General features: G+C 44.7%; 1 long non-coding RNA gene across 1 annotated transcript; it reads left to right on the top strand.

Moving 5' to 3' along the window:
• The first annotated feature begins 1546 nt into the window (after positions 1 to 1546).
• On the top strand, positions 1547 to 3541 carry LOC138119313 (uncharacterized). The gene is made up of 3 exons (XR_011155464.1): positions 1547 to 1710; positions 1784 to 1864; positions 2670 to 3541. It is a non-coding gene; the product is annotated as an uncharacterized lncRNA (long non-coding RNA).
• Positions 3542 to 14111: the final 10570 nt, after the last annotated feature.

The raw sequence follows: 14111 nt of genomic DNA, 5'->3' as shown, positions 1-14111 counted from the left end.
GATTCAAGTTATACTGCAGCATGGAGGGGTGAGCTTGAATGGAAAGGAGGAAAGCAGAAACCAGACTGAAATGCTGGATCAAATCCTGCAGGTGAAGAGGGTTTACACCCCCGGAGGATTTACATCCACTGTGGGCACAACCCAACCCAGGTGGAGTAGTGTGTGCTTGTGCATCAGAGACAAGACATCATTTGTGCTCCTTGGGGGTGTCTCCACTCATTTCAGTGGGGTTTAGATCATCATGGATTTAAAACTTCATCTTTTCCACTTCTGATAGAGCTCACCTGTAGGCTCTTAATGTGCTCCTTGGGGAAGGTATCTTCCTTCCCCTTCTGTTTTCATTCATGCCCTTTCCAGCATTCTGCCCTACTCCTTTTCCCCAGGCTGGGAATGTCAGTGTGCAGGGGAAGGGAAGTTTGGGACACTTCAGCTAAATTTGACTGAAACTTGCCAGATTCAGAAAAAACATTCACAGACCTTTCTCACTCAAGCCACAATCAGTGGAACAATTTTAAAAACTCTCAGATTCCTTATGTTTTACTATTTTTTAACCAGTTGGAAAGCCACTTATGCTTTCGGAATTCTCATCAGCAATTTCAAATGCTGTGAAAAAATTGAAAAAAAAAAAAAGGCCTGCAACTTTTGGGGGATGTTCTCCTCCTTCTGTACATCCTGTTGCCTTTAGATCTGTGTTCCCATCCCTACCCTGAAGAAAAATCTCAGCACCAGTTTAATGCCATTGAAAAGACCTTGATACTGGAGGAAAGTCATACTCAGGAAGGGGTCATAAAGGCAAGGAGAGGGACTGCAACAACAGAGGGATCTTCTACAGTTCATCTCTTCTTTTGTAAAAGCCTCATTTCAAAGGGTCATAGAATGCTTTGGGTTGGAGGGGACCTTAAAGAGCATCTCATTCCAACCCCACTACCACAGGCAGGGGCACCTTCCACGAGACGAGAATGTGCCCAAGCCAGTTTGACAATAAAACCCAGCATAATGGGATTTGAAGTGCCACTGTAATAACAGCAACAACATAATTGCTTTGTTTATCATAAAGTTCCTTTTAGCTAGTTTTATTAAGGCTCTTGGGCTTAGGTGCTGATAAATTAACATAAATTGCCATCTTATTAATGGCTCCCATTTTAATCTTACTTGTGATGAGAAAAATTGGGGTGAAAAGTCTCAGCAGAAGTTGCATTTTCTGGCAGGTTGTTATTATTATTATTATTATTGTTGTTGTTTTTGTTGTTGTGTAGGTTAGTTTTTATTATTGTGTGGTTTCTTTTTATTATTGTGTGATTAATTTTTGGTTTTTTTTTTTTTTTGTTGTTGTTTTTTGGTTTTTTTTGTTTTGTCTAATTGTAATTAACTAACAATTGAGAAAGTCAGCCTTGCTGCATCACCTGCAATTGCTGGGGTCCAAGCTGCAGCTGTAATTTAGAGGGCTTGAATAATCACATAATTACTCTGCAGTGATTACAGGAGGCTTGCATGGTCAGTGGATAAGAGAGATTAAATGGCAGTGGGGAAAAAAGAGGCAGACATATGTTGCTAGTTAAGTTAACCGCTTTATATTAATCCTGGCCTGCCCAGGGACAGTGCCACACTCCTGCCAGAGGATGGGATGTACAAAACCTTTGCCCAGACTGTGGGGAGCATGGAGGCCTGGTGCCCCAGCTCCATTGAGTGGAAAGATTAATTTTCATAGAGGTAAATAGAAGTAGGAAGATTAACTCCTGGAGGTAATCTGCCTTTCTTTACTGTGGCATTGCTTACATGGCAGTCTTGCATGCATTTTCCTTGAGATGGCAACCTGAACTTCATGGGCTGCAGTAGGAATTGAGTCACACACATCTGGAGCAAGGTCTGGTATGGCATTTGGCCCAACAATACCTGGAGATGTGCCTGGGAGACAAGTAGTCTGATAACCAAATCATATTGCTCTTCTTTATTATAACAGGATATTATAAATCAGGTCTGAATGCTTGACAAAGCAGTTTGGAGGGGCTTAAGTCAGGTGGTGTTTTTCCCAGGTTATTTGCCATGCAAAGGGAAGAAACATGATTTTATGTCTGTTGCTGATTCTCCATTAAAAGCAAGCCTTAAAATCACAGTTGTTTTTGTTAGTGAAAAAAGGAGACTGGTGAGATTGTAATGGGATGCTGCAGCCCTCCTTTTCATATAAGAAACTGTTAAGACTCTTTGTTCCCACTTTAGCTGGGCAAATGGGACCAGCAAAGCAAGGAGCAATGTGGGCTCACTGCTCCTCTTTACTAGCCCTGGGGCTCGCCCACAGGTCTGGCCCTGCACAGGAACATATGTCTGAATTTAACAGAATTGTGTGGCAAGATTAAGTTCAAGGTGGGCATGGGCTTCACAAGGCATTTATGGGCACCACCTTGGAGCTGTGTTCCCCCAGGCATCCCTGGGTGCTGCAGGGTGACACAGAATAAAATAGAATGTTTCAGTTGGGAGGGACCTACAGGAATCCTCTAAATCCATCTGTCTGACCACTTAAGGCTGACCAAGTTAAAATATGCTACTAAGGGCATGGTTTAAAGGCCTCTTAAACACTGAGGGGAACATCTGGAGGAAACCTTAAGACATGACGCATCCTATCCCTGCTTCCAGCCCTGTCCTCACTTCTCTGCTTGTGGTATGATTTTCAGGAGGGCAAGTCCACTCAAAGAAGTGTCCAGAAGAGCTGCCATCAGGGATGACCTGGAAAAGCTGAAGATGTCTGTGCCTGAGAACAGGACTTAGCTGAGAGTAGGATATTCCAGACTCTGAGCAGAGGTGACCACTGGAGATGTTGGCAAAGACCACATTTCCCAGGGGGTTTGCTTGCTTTGTTTGCCTAAAAGTTTAGGGGAAAAAAGGCTTCCAATGAGATGCAAAACCTGCTTTAAAACAGTGCTGGATGGGGTCCCTCGGTGGGGAAGGGAAGCTGTCTGAAATCTGCTTCCCAAACACTGCTGTGTTATCAGTTGCACAGGTGCAGTGTACATGAGGGTAATGAAGACAGGATAGGAGGGGATTAGTAGGACATTGCAAACAAGTTTGTGCTAAGTGGCTTAGGGTTCATCCTGTCCTGCTTCTAAATACTGACTTCTGCTGCTTTCACCTTCCAAAACACATAAACCATTGATTGTGATTAGTAAATGAATTTATACAGATAAGCTTCAGCCATCTGCTAACAGCAAGATGTGCCCCACCGCCTTGTCTTTGACATTCAGAACTGAACTTGTGGCATTTTGGTGCAGGGTGTCCATGCTGACATTCATCTGAACCGCCAAACACAGCCCCATCCATGCTATGAGAGTGTGTAGCACATTTACCCCCTCTGAAAATCAGTCCTAAGTCCTAGAACTCAATCTTGTGAGCCTTGACAACCAACATGGCATTACAGTGCAGAAAAAGATGGAGAGTACTGAAGAGCCCCGTAGTTCCCATCTCTCTGTCTCTCCTTCTGCAGCCATTTAGGTCTGGAGTAACTGAAAATAGAGTAATAATTATATATAGCTATTCCAGAAGAACAGAAGATGTAACTAACAACAGAAGTCAATTAATGCTCCTCTGACACAGTTCACATGGAGGAAACAGCCTTTCTTCAGGATGAGTCAGGTTCTTGGCTTTGGCTTTCACTCAGTTTCTTACCACTGTTTTCAGTAAGAAGGGGCAGTTGCATCACATCTAATATTTAACTGGAAGCTTGAAAATATTCCTAAACTCTATGTCACCCTTCTGCATAGCCTGGGCCCTGCTTGATTTGATTATCCAAATCTACCAAAACTCTCAGCCAGAGTAGATTCAGAAGCAATTTAAGAGATCATTACCTCTAATTTGTTTTTAATTCCTCTGTCTGAAACCCAGAAAGCTGCTAGCAGTTTCAGAGTGATTATGGGGGTTTGCTCCTGGTAAGTATAACTCCTTGGAAGGAGGCAGAAACTCCTTTGCAGGATGTGGGGAGGTCATTCCATGCTATCACTTCCAGGTTGGCTCCTTGCAGCATCCCATTCAGGTTCTGCCTGAGCAAGAGATTCTGGCAGCAGCCAACAGCCTACAAGTGAGCAGCTCAGGCTTTTCCCCACTTTATTAGGACACTTGGGGTCTGTGAGTTTTTCTGTCCTTTCTGTTAAGGGATCTGATTGCTTTTGCTATGATGTAGGCTTTTGCCACCTTCGTGTCCCATGTGTGGTAAGTCAATGTGCCTGTGACATGGGAGGGAGGAGTCTACTTGACTAAACCTTCCTCTTCTGGTCTTGAACTTGGGTTGCTCCCCTTTAATATTTGTTCGTGTGCAGAGCAGGGGACTTTTTTCCTGCACTAAACCAATACCTTTATGCTCCTTAACATATCAGCACCCAGCCTGTCCTCTGCCAAGGGTAACACCACCATCCCCAGACCCAAAACTTGTCCTTTGCATAAGACCATGGCAAGAGCAACCAGACTGGTCCCATCCCCATGAACAACAGCTGCAATCAATCCCTACTTCCACACAGAGCTGTTCTGGTCTATGTAGACGGAGTCAGAACACCCGGAAGATGCCATGAGCTGCGTAGTCACAGCAGGTAGTGGGGTGGCTCTCTCATCTCTTGCCTCTCACAGACCACTGCTCACCCAGCAGAATCTGTCAGACTCTCGGTATGCACCTCTGTGGTGCCACGGGGTGGCTCCAGTAGAAGGGACAGAGCAGATGTCACTGATTGTGGGCTGGTGGAGCCAGAACGGGAGGAAACGTTGCAATAAAAGAGCAGAAGCTGCAATAAATGGGGAAACGTGTGGCTTTCCCCATAAAAAGCTGTGTTCCCCAGTTCCCTCTATCACTATGTCAAGTGCTAAGAGGCACATCCACCCTCTCCACTCCACACCTGCACGTTTAAACTTCAAACCAACTTGTTAGAAAACCTCTCCACTCTCCCTAAAAGCTGCAGACGGTGGCATCAGTTCATGTTCCCTGTGAGGGGATTATTTCTGGGTTAAAATAGCAAATCCTGCTCCATCTCTGGTGGATGCCCTGGCGTCAGGGCTGCCCACTCCAGGAGGTGGCAGCCTCGCACAGCGCAGGGCTCTCATGTGCTCGCCTGATCCCACCCAGCTATTCGGAAAGGGCATAAAATATTTATCTGTAGATATATTTGGATCTGATTCCCCACCACCACCTCTTTGTATCTGAACAATCTCTTTCTACCCTTGCCGGCACAGCAGTTTTTCAGAAAAATGAGTCTTTGTAGTCTTGTCTACATTTGGACTTAAGCAGGGTTGTGGAGGTTTTTTTTTTTTGTTGTTTGTTTGTTTGTTTGAGGGGTTTGGTTTGGGTTTTTTTGTTGCACAGTGGAAAAAAAAATAAACAAAATTACAACTAAAGACTTTAAAGCTAATCTGAGGTTTCTGGTATATAGAAATCATTAAAATCCAGCATGTTTTACAACAGAAAAGGTGAAGTGAATTTGCAGAGTGTGTATTTTTCCCTTCCCCGTGCTCATATTAAAGCTTGCTCATAATATTGAATGAGTCTTTGGCCAGAGACGTGCTGAGCCTTGCGCCTGTTGATCAACAGGGATTAAAAAAGACACCTGGGACTGCTCAAGCCAAGGTAATGAAACAGGAATCTGAGGGCTCTGGAGAGCAATTTGGGAAGGTTCGTTTCTTATTGCTATGGCTGGGGCAGGCTTTTCCCCAAATTTAGTATTCTGTCTGGGAGAATATAAAATAATGAGACTCCTGCTGCTTCCTAGGGGAGATCCTTGAATTGCCTTGGAGATATCACTGTCAGCCTGAGTTTTTTTCCTGTCTCAAGCCGACTTGAAAAAAGGAGCAAAGAAGAAAGCAGGGGGAACATGAGCCTGTTTTGATGCTTTCTGGTGGTCAAAAATTACTTTTATCATTTGCTTTTTTGTTGGGTTTTTTTTGTGGGAGGGAGTTGTTTGTTGATTCATTTTATGTAAGAAACACCAAGGTTAGGGAGTTCACTATTGAAAACATTTCTCTTTGGAAGATGAGAGGAACAGGGTATTGGTCACAGTGGGCTCCCAAGGTCTCTGCAATCGATGGGGAAGGGATGCTATGAGGCTGAAAAAACACAGGGTGTTTCACTGCTGTCCATTGAAAGGATCAAAAGCTGTCACAGTAAAAAAAGAGAGAGCAACTGCTGGAGCAGTCAGGGGAGGAGAATCTGGCTGTGAGATGTGGGCAGTACAACAGGCTGGCTTTAGGGCATGAGGAATGCAAACACCAAGGAGTTCCACCAACATATTCCTTGCGATTCAGGAGGAGGAAAACCAAAGTGCCCCATGCAGAGGGCTGGAAAAAGCTGCTAAGAAAGAGAGTGAGTGACTAAAAAGAGATCCATTGCTGCTTTAGCCTGCTTTTAGCAGCTCTAAAGCTGCCCTGATGCTGAACATGGACCTGTTGTGTCTCTGATGTTGCCCCTTGGGCTCTCACCGCCAGCTGCAATCACCAATGGTTCCCCAGGAAAGCCATTATTCCACACATTTATGGCACACTGGGGGCTGCTCTGCAGTGCAGAGCTCTGACTGGCTGCAGCTGGGCTTGCAGACAAGGTGGGAAGGGCAGATGTGCCACTACAGTGGCTATTTTTATGGGGCCACGTGTGCAAATTACACCTGCCACACAGTCACCCCAGCTCTGAGGAATAAATGTGAGAAGTGTAGCAACCATCCCTGTTAGCAAGTTAAGTGAAAAGGGGAGCTGGGTGAATCATAGAATGGTTTGGGTTGGAAAAGGCCTTTAAAGGTCAAATAGCCCAACTGCCTGCAATGAGCAAGGCCACTTTCTGCTGGATCAGGTTGTTCAAAGCCCTATCCAACCTCGTGTTGAACAGTTCCAGGGATGGGGCATCTGCCACATCTCTTGGTGACCTGCGCCAATGTTTTATCACCCACATAATGAAAAATTTCTTCCTTAAAATAGTGGCTCAACTCATTGCATAATTCACTTCCAGTCATTTGGGTGGTGGTACCTGGAAACTGAAGGTTCAAGCACTTGGAGCTGCAGCTGCAGGAAGTGGCACCCAAACGTGGCTGCTGTTGGTAAGCTGGCCCCTGAGATTTGGGGTGGGAGAAAGTGTGCTGGGGGTGCTGAGCAGCTGTGGGACACCAGAAGTAAGCAGTGGCTTCAAAGGCATTTAGGAGGTTGGCACAGGGCTGAGCCAACAGAGGATGAGAAAAGTTAAATGCAGAGTTTGCAAACTCTGCTGGGGATTCAGTGAAGGAAAATTCAAGGATAAATCTTCAGTGAGAGCTGCTTCCCAGTCTCTATCCCTCTGGATACAGGTGACCTAGTCCACTTCCATCCCACTGGAATGTAAAGCTGGCTATGCAGCTTGTGGAGGATGTCCCAGCCTTCTGCTGGGTATCCATCTTTGTTAGGGCTGGTGCAGAGTTGGCATGTCTGTCATCACCTTGGACCCTTTCTGAGCTGCTCTTTTGTTCACTGGAGCAAAAAACCAGGTCTCACGTGAGGGGCTGAGCAGCTGGGGCCACCACCTGAAAATAAAAGGCCACAGGGATAAAGGAGAGGTGGCAGATCCCCTTTTCACACAAAGGAGAATAAACATATGGAATAGGTTACCATGGGAGATGCCTGCAGCCATGCTATAAATAAGTTCAGGAGGCATGTTGGCAGGCTGCTGGGGAAGAAACCACGGTGTGCAGAAAGGGATTCAGGATATTAGGATGGGAGTGAAGGGAACCAAAAGGGAAGCTTGTGATAAAGGGACAATAAGATGGAGAAGAAATCAGGTCTCTTCTTCTTTCTGCTGTGAGTCAGAGGAGAGAGCTGTTTCTGACCCATATGTCTGAACCAGCAGTGATTGGTCTGTTCAGCATGAGGAAGGTTTTGACCATAAAACTAGAGAATGTTGAAGAGAGTCAGCAGTATGGTGTAAGAAATTGGGTATTATGTGCCCCTGGTTTTGGAGCTGCTCTAAAGGGTGGATGTGTGGGTTTGAGGGCTTGTATTGATCAGAAATACATCTGGAGGTGGGGGAAGTCTCCTGACAGCATCTTGCTGAGAGGGGAAAGGGTGAGGGTATGGGGGAAGGACCTCGGTTCTGCAGAGTACCTTGGCAAGGAGCAGTGGCAAAGTGCAGAGACCCCTCTGTAAAGCCCCCCAAGCAAAGAAGCATGAAGAGGTCAAGTTGTGATGGAGAGGGAGGAGCTGCACTGCAGTGGTGCCTGGGGCTGTTGGAGACATGGAGGTCCAGCACTGCTGTGAGAAAGAGCAGAACCTACTCCTGCCTCAGCCCCCAATAACATTAATTTCTCAATGTCATCAACAGACATGGAGTGAAAGGGGTGGTGAATTCAAGTAAACTACTTAGGTGTAGTAGATGATTTTTGGTGGCCTTGGGCAAGCAGCTCTTTAGGAGCTAAAGTATGACCCAAGTCCACCAAAGCCATCCATCTCCAAGATTTTATGGAATCTTTTCTTTTCTGTGCAACAGACCTCTTTAATAACTCTGCACTAGAAAATCCCAGCACTTAGAAAGAAAATGTGTCCTGAGCTTTGCAAAGGAAGATATTTCTAAAATCCTCACATGGGCAAGCATCCCCTGGCCAAACCGAATGAACATCCTATGCTGTGGTACTTGCAGATCCAGCCAAACTAATTTTATCAGCTATAGTAGCCACTTTTTTGGCTGCCATTGTGGGAAATGAGCTGGGAATCTCCAGAGTGAGAAGCCAAGGTTTGATAAACTGGAATTTTAAGTGATGTTAATAGTGGGTTGCACTTCCAGGGAATGCAGCTGTTGGATTTTAGGGGATTTCTGATGCTTATCCTGACAACAAACTCCTGATGTCTGCTCTGACTTACTGGAGCCTGGCATCGTTCACAACAGAAAGGAGACATTAGAACCCCTGAGTGGCTTTCTTTGAAAATCAAATTCTTCTGCTACCCAGGTGAACACATAAGACATCTGTGTGTCTCGCAAAGGTGACAGAGCATCTGTTCTGGGATTTGGGTTGGGACTTCCTTCCCCACTTGGGCCATAACAGGCCTTTCTGAGATTTCAGGCAAAAGTTTTGGGATGCTATTGCAAGTCCAATAGCTATAAGCTGAGTGGTGTGACCTAAGGGGCAATGTGTCTGGTGAAAATTGCTGGTGAAAATCGAGGCATTTAAGGAACATTTATGGCAATCATAGAATCATAGAAGCATTTAGGCTGGAAAAGACTCTGTGATGATCAAGTCCAACCATTAACGCAGCAATGCCAGGACCATGTCCCTAAGTGCCACATTTACATGCCTTTTGAGTATCTCCAGGGATGGTGACTCCACCACTGCCCTGGGCAGCCTGCTCCAATGCCTCTGGTACCTGTGAACGCTGAAATGCCTGGGCAAGTATGTGTGGCTTCTGTGAGTCACCATATTTTGTGACTTCCAAAATTCCAGTTAACTGAAATGCAGGCACATAAGTCCCTTTGCAGATCTGGGCCTTGGAGCAAATGCTTTAGTTCAAAGTTTTCCCTTTAAAGGTAAAGAAAGTAACCTAATGTGATGTTAGCCCATAGACATCACAGCCTAGTGAAAGCATCATCAAATGGTTCTCAGAGTTAATTCATCCATTCATTATTAATGTGTGCCTGGAATTTCAATTTACTCTCATTAAAATCTGATTGATGGTGAAGATACAGCACATAACAATCACACTGCACCAGCTCCTTCTTTGCACTCAGCAGAAAAACCCAAGAGCTGTCTCATGAGCAAAATCAGGCCTATTGCTTTGCTTTCTGTGCAAAACTTGGACTTTTCTAGTCTCTCTCTAGTAACTGCTTTTCCTTTGCCTCTGTCATACTTCATTGCCATGCTGTAAATTGAGAAGACCAGAAGGAAATGAAGAGCTAACATAGGAAATGTCACTACTGGGCTTGCAGCTTTGATGCAGGCACAGTAAAAAGGTGCTCAAGGGGGTGATGCTGGTGCCCCATACCCGGAGCTGGTGATGGGGCCCTGTTAGACAGAGCAGTATCACCATGGCACGTGGTCACTGCCACCCTCCTCCTCCTCTGAACGTGGGCGGTGATTTCCCGCATAGCCTGGCCAGGCTCCAAGCTATGCTCTGAGCCAAACCCTGGCCTGCAGTCATACAGGAGTTAAGGCCTCATTAGTTTCTTATTCCCACGTCAGCAGGCTGTTAGCAGGCTCTGAATTAGCCAGCTGGTTTCTGGAGAAGAGCCAACCTGCAGCAGCATAGGCTCAGTCCCCCCAGCAGACACTGCTGCTGCTGGAGAGATGCATTTTGCATGCATCCCATGACACTGGCCCCAGATCTTCTTCTCCCAGGGGATCCCTCTTGAATTGTGTAGGAGATGGTCCCAGAACCTCCATGCCAGACTCTGCTGTCGATCCAGGCTCCTCAGAAAATGTTTCTTCACCAGCTACTTTTCATCTCTTCCTTGCTCTCCAAATTCCTGGGTGTCTTGATTGCTTAGTTCCCCAGAGAGCAGTCTGTAACCCTGTGTGTTTTGTTGGATGGTGCTCTCGTCTGTGAAGCAAACATCTAAGGAGTTGGCTACCCTTTCATCTCTTGAGCCAAATTTTCAATGCTAAGTCGGAGTCAGCAGGGTCTAACCTGGTCTTCAGATCTTCTTCTGGACAGCTCCAGCCTCAGCCTGCAAAGAGCTGCTCTTTTCATCTGGCACTAGGCACAAAATCCACTGGCAAGAGATTTTCTTCCTTTAGATGCATGTGGGGGAAGAACTGTTGCAAATCATGCTTAAAATTCAAGCTGGGCAGAAAATCCTTGAAATGCCTTTAAAAGGCTGAGCAAAACATTTACGTATGGCTGTGTAACCTAACCCTGGAGAAAGGAGAAAGGGAGAACTGCTGGTGTCCCACCATGATTGGGATTTTTTCACCTATTCCCCCTTGATCTTGTTAACACCTTTTTTTTTCTTCTTTTTTTTTTTTTTTTTTTCTTTTCCATCCTTAGATCTCCCCAGTAATATGGTCCATATGTTTATTCTCCTTCCAGGGAAAGCAATGCCAGCATTCACATTGCACTCCTCTACATTGCCATGTTTTCCCAACGTGCAGCGGTTTGTTAGGAGGAATTTCAAGCCTTTCCATAATTTCCAAAGTTGGCAATTATATCACTGCCTCCCCTCTGCCTCTTGCAGTGAAAATAAACTCCCATTTCCTTTACTTTCCCTCATACCGATACCCAGGAATTTCCGAATGTTTTGTGTCCTTCTCCAAAGCTTTGTTCCTCCGGGTAACTGCAGAGTATCTGAGACAAGGTCATGGTGAAACTGCAGACTCAGAAATGGAGGGGCATTTTTTCCTGGCTGACTGACCATTTGTTGAATCACATCGAGTCCCTCATTCAGGCAAAATTTCAGCTCAGGACAGGAAGCTTTTGCATAACTGGATTTTACTGTGTCTCACCTTTTAGGGATGGTCTCTTCAATGGTATGAGCTTGCAGGGGAGATTCTGGGCCTTTCAAGGCATTCAGTGCCACTTTCTGAAAAGCTGTGAAAGCTTGCCAGAGATTACATCAAACTTACCTCCCGGAAAATAAAAAATACAGACTGTAGGTGCTAAGCAGTTAAACAAGAGGAGAGAATCCAGGGCATGCTCATGAAGAAGTTTTGGAAATCCCCGTTAGAAAATCTCAGTAATATTTTGAGGTAGGTGAAACAGAGACTTAATAGGAAGAAAATATCCCATGTACTGTGGAGGAACTGTTCCTAGCTAGAAATCTGGAGCAGAGGGGATCAAGTACAGTGTTTCTTTCAGAGAAAGAAGAAATTTCTGCTGAAAGCAAGGATATCAACAGTGTGTCTGAGTAGCCCCAAGGATTGCTGTTCATTCATGCTAATAACTTTGAACAAAGAGAAATTTCACCAGCAAGTGGCACTTTTTCTGGACCTGTGCTGTCAGGCAGGAAGCTCGATACAGCTTTGAGTTGTTTGAGATCTGAAACTTGAGTCATTCAGAAGACCTAATGGCCTTCCTGTCAGAATCTTTAAGTTAAAAAATTCAAATCTTCTCACTGTCGGCTGTGACTTCAAGTATGCTAAAATTTCATTAACTGTTTCTTTAGGCTTTTTATGTGAGTTATCACAGTCTGAGGTGGGAACATTATCCCAATGCCTTCATTCCTGTTGGGGTCCCTCCCCAAGAACTGACACTTCTTTCTTTAGCAAAAGAAGAGGATGCAAATTTGGGAGTGTAATGAGCCCTATGGTTAGGGGACAATTTCTGTCCTGGTTTAGGAGGTGTTTGATGGTTGCACCGTGCTCCTTAATTGTTTACGGGTGGATAGTAAATGTACACTTTTCTCTTTCCTTGTTGAGTGCAGGAGCTTTGAGATCAGGACAAAATGATTTCAACATCTTGATATTTTCTTTTGTATATGACAGTGAACGTTCACCTCATACAAATTAAGGCCACATGACCAAAAGGCTGTGATGTATTTCCTTCTCCCCAGGTGATGACAGTCACTGAACCAACCTTGTGTTTGGTATAGCACAACACTGAAGAACAGCATGCAATGACTTTCCTGGTTTGCTATTTCAATAGCAATTCTGATTGAGGCCCTTAGAAGGTCTCCACCTTTTCTCTCACGTCCATACTGTCCAACCGTAACATATCTGTACCATTTCCATGATTAGGAATGCTCTACTAAGGTAGGGCCAAACTTTTTAGGCAACAAGATAATGAAGGATCCTGTGTAGCATTTATTTTACACTGTACTTGAGCACTTGTTTAAGCCATCATGCAAAAGGAAATTGGCCTACCTTGAAGAAAACAGAGAAAAGCCTCTTTTTGTGTTTCAGGTGGATTCTAAAGTTGTTTAAAAATATTTGCTGAAAATATTTGCAGAAAAATGGAGTTCTTTTGCATTGCAATGAGTCTTCAAGCCAAGCATCAGAGGAAGTGGGGAGATGTGGCTTGAGATGTCACAAAGGAATCAGATTCAGTTTAAACCCCTCGATTACCCATTTATTGGAACTGGTTTCCCAGAGAGTGGGCTTTTCTCTGAATTACACAAAAAGATATATCCTAGCTTGCTCCTTCACTTCCAAAAAGAGTCTAGAAAAATCCTGTTTTCCAAAAGTACTGAAGGAAGCTCTGGATGCTTAGCCCTATACCTGATTTTATACTCTAGGAATGTTTTTAACTCCTCACAGACATTTTATATTCATGGAGTGTGAGTTTTCTGTGATACAGCTCTGGGTGAATATAGATTTTGTACCATGCTCTGCAAAGTTGCACTTATGCACTATGGAGAGGAAAAGCCCTGGATTAAAGCTGATGTAATAAAATTCAGTCATGCAACTCGTGTATGTGGGCTTGTATAGGTTATGGCCATGTTTTATCTCCTGGATTAAAGCTTTCTTCCTTGGCCTGAGAGCTGGCTGCACAGGGATGCACAGGGCATGTGGGAATGCACGCTCACTGCCAGCTCAGTTTGTTGCTGTCTCACCACAGTTCATTCTGCCTTCACACACGAGACTGTCTGAGTGTAGGAAAAATCACCTGGCAAGGGAAGGGAAATCTAACCCGACATGAAGACTTAGATGCTTCCTTGGAGCATACCAGCTCCAAGCAAGCTGTCCAAGGCTGCCCTCTAATTTTGGATCTTGGCATGCAACACATCCCATTCCTGGCAAGTGAAGAAGCTCTCTTTAGGTCTAGATGTTAGTGGCACGAGACTGAATACGTTGGATTTCTGCTTCCCTTCATCTGGAGATGTGGATGAAAATCTGAAATAACACCTGCTGACTGTCAAATCTAAATGAACTTGCTGGGGGTGGAAAAAAAGTGGGGAGAATAAATCTTCTGCTGCTTTTGCCCATGTTTTATCTTTGGCACTCATCTATTTGGTAAAATCATCAGCTGTCTGGGCATCTGCCTGTTGCTTAGCAGCAGAACTGCACTCCTGATGCTCTGGAGGACTTTATCTGGGGACATGTCAGAAGAAAGGACTGGTCCATTCTTGCTCTCAAACAGTGGATTTCTTTTTTTCTTTATCCATGAGTTAGAACAGCAAGTAATTTACAGAGAAAATACCTGTTTCCTCAGTAATTCAGTTTAAGGATGTATAGAAAGAATCTGGATGTCTTATTTAGTACTTTATG

The sequence above is a fragment of the Aphelocoma coerulescens genome, chromosome 1 (genome assembly GCF_041296385.1).
Source record: "Aphelocoma coerulescens isolate FSJ_1873_10779 chromosome 1, UR_Acoe_1.0, whole genome shotgun sequence".
NCBI classification, from domain to species: domain Eukaryota; kingdom Metazoa; phylum Chordata; class Aves; order Passeriformes; family Corvidae; genus Aphelocoma; species Aphelocoma coerulescens.
Note: the sequence above shows the minus strand (reverse complement) of the source record. Positions and strands in the feature narration are given on the sequence as shown.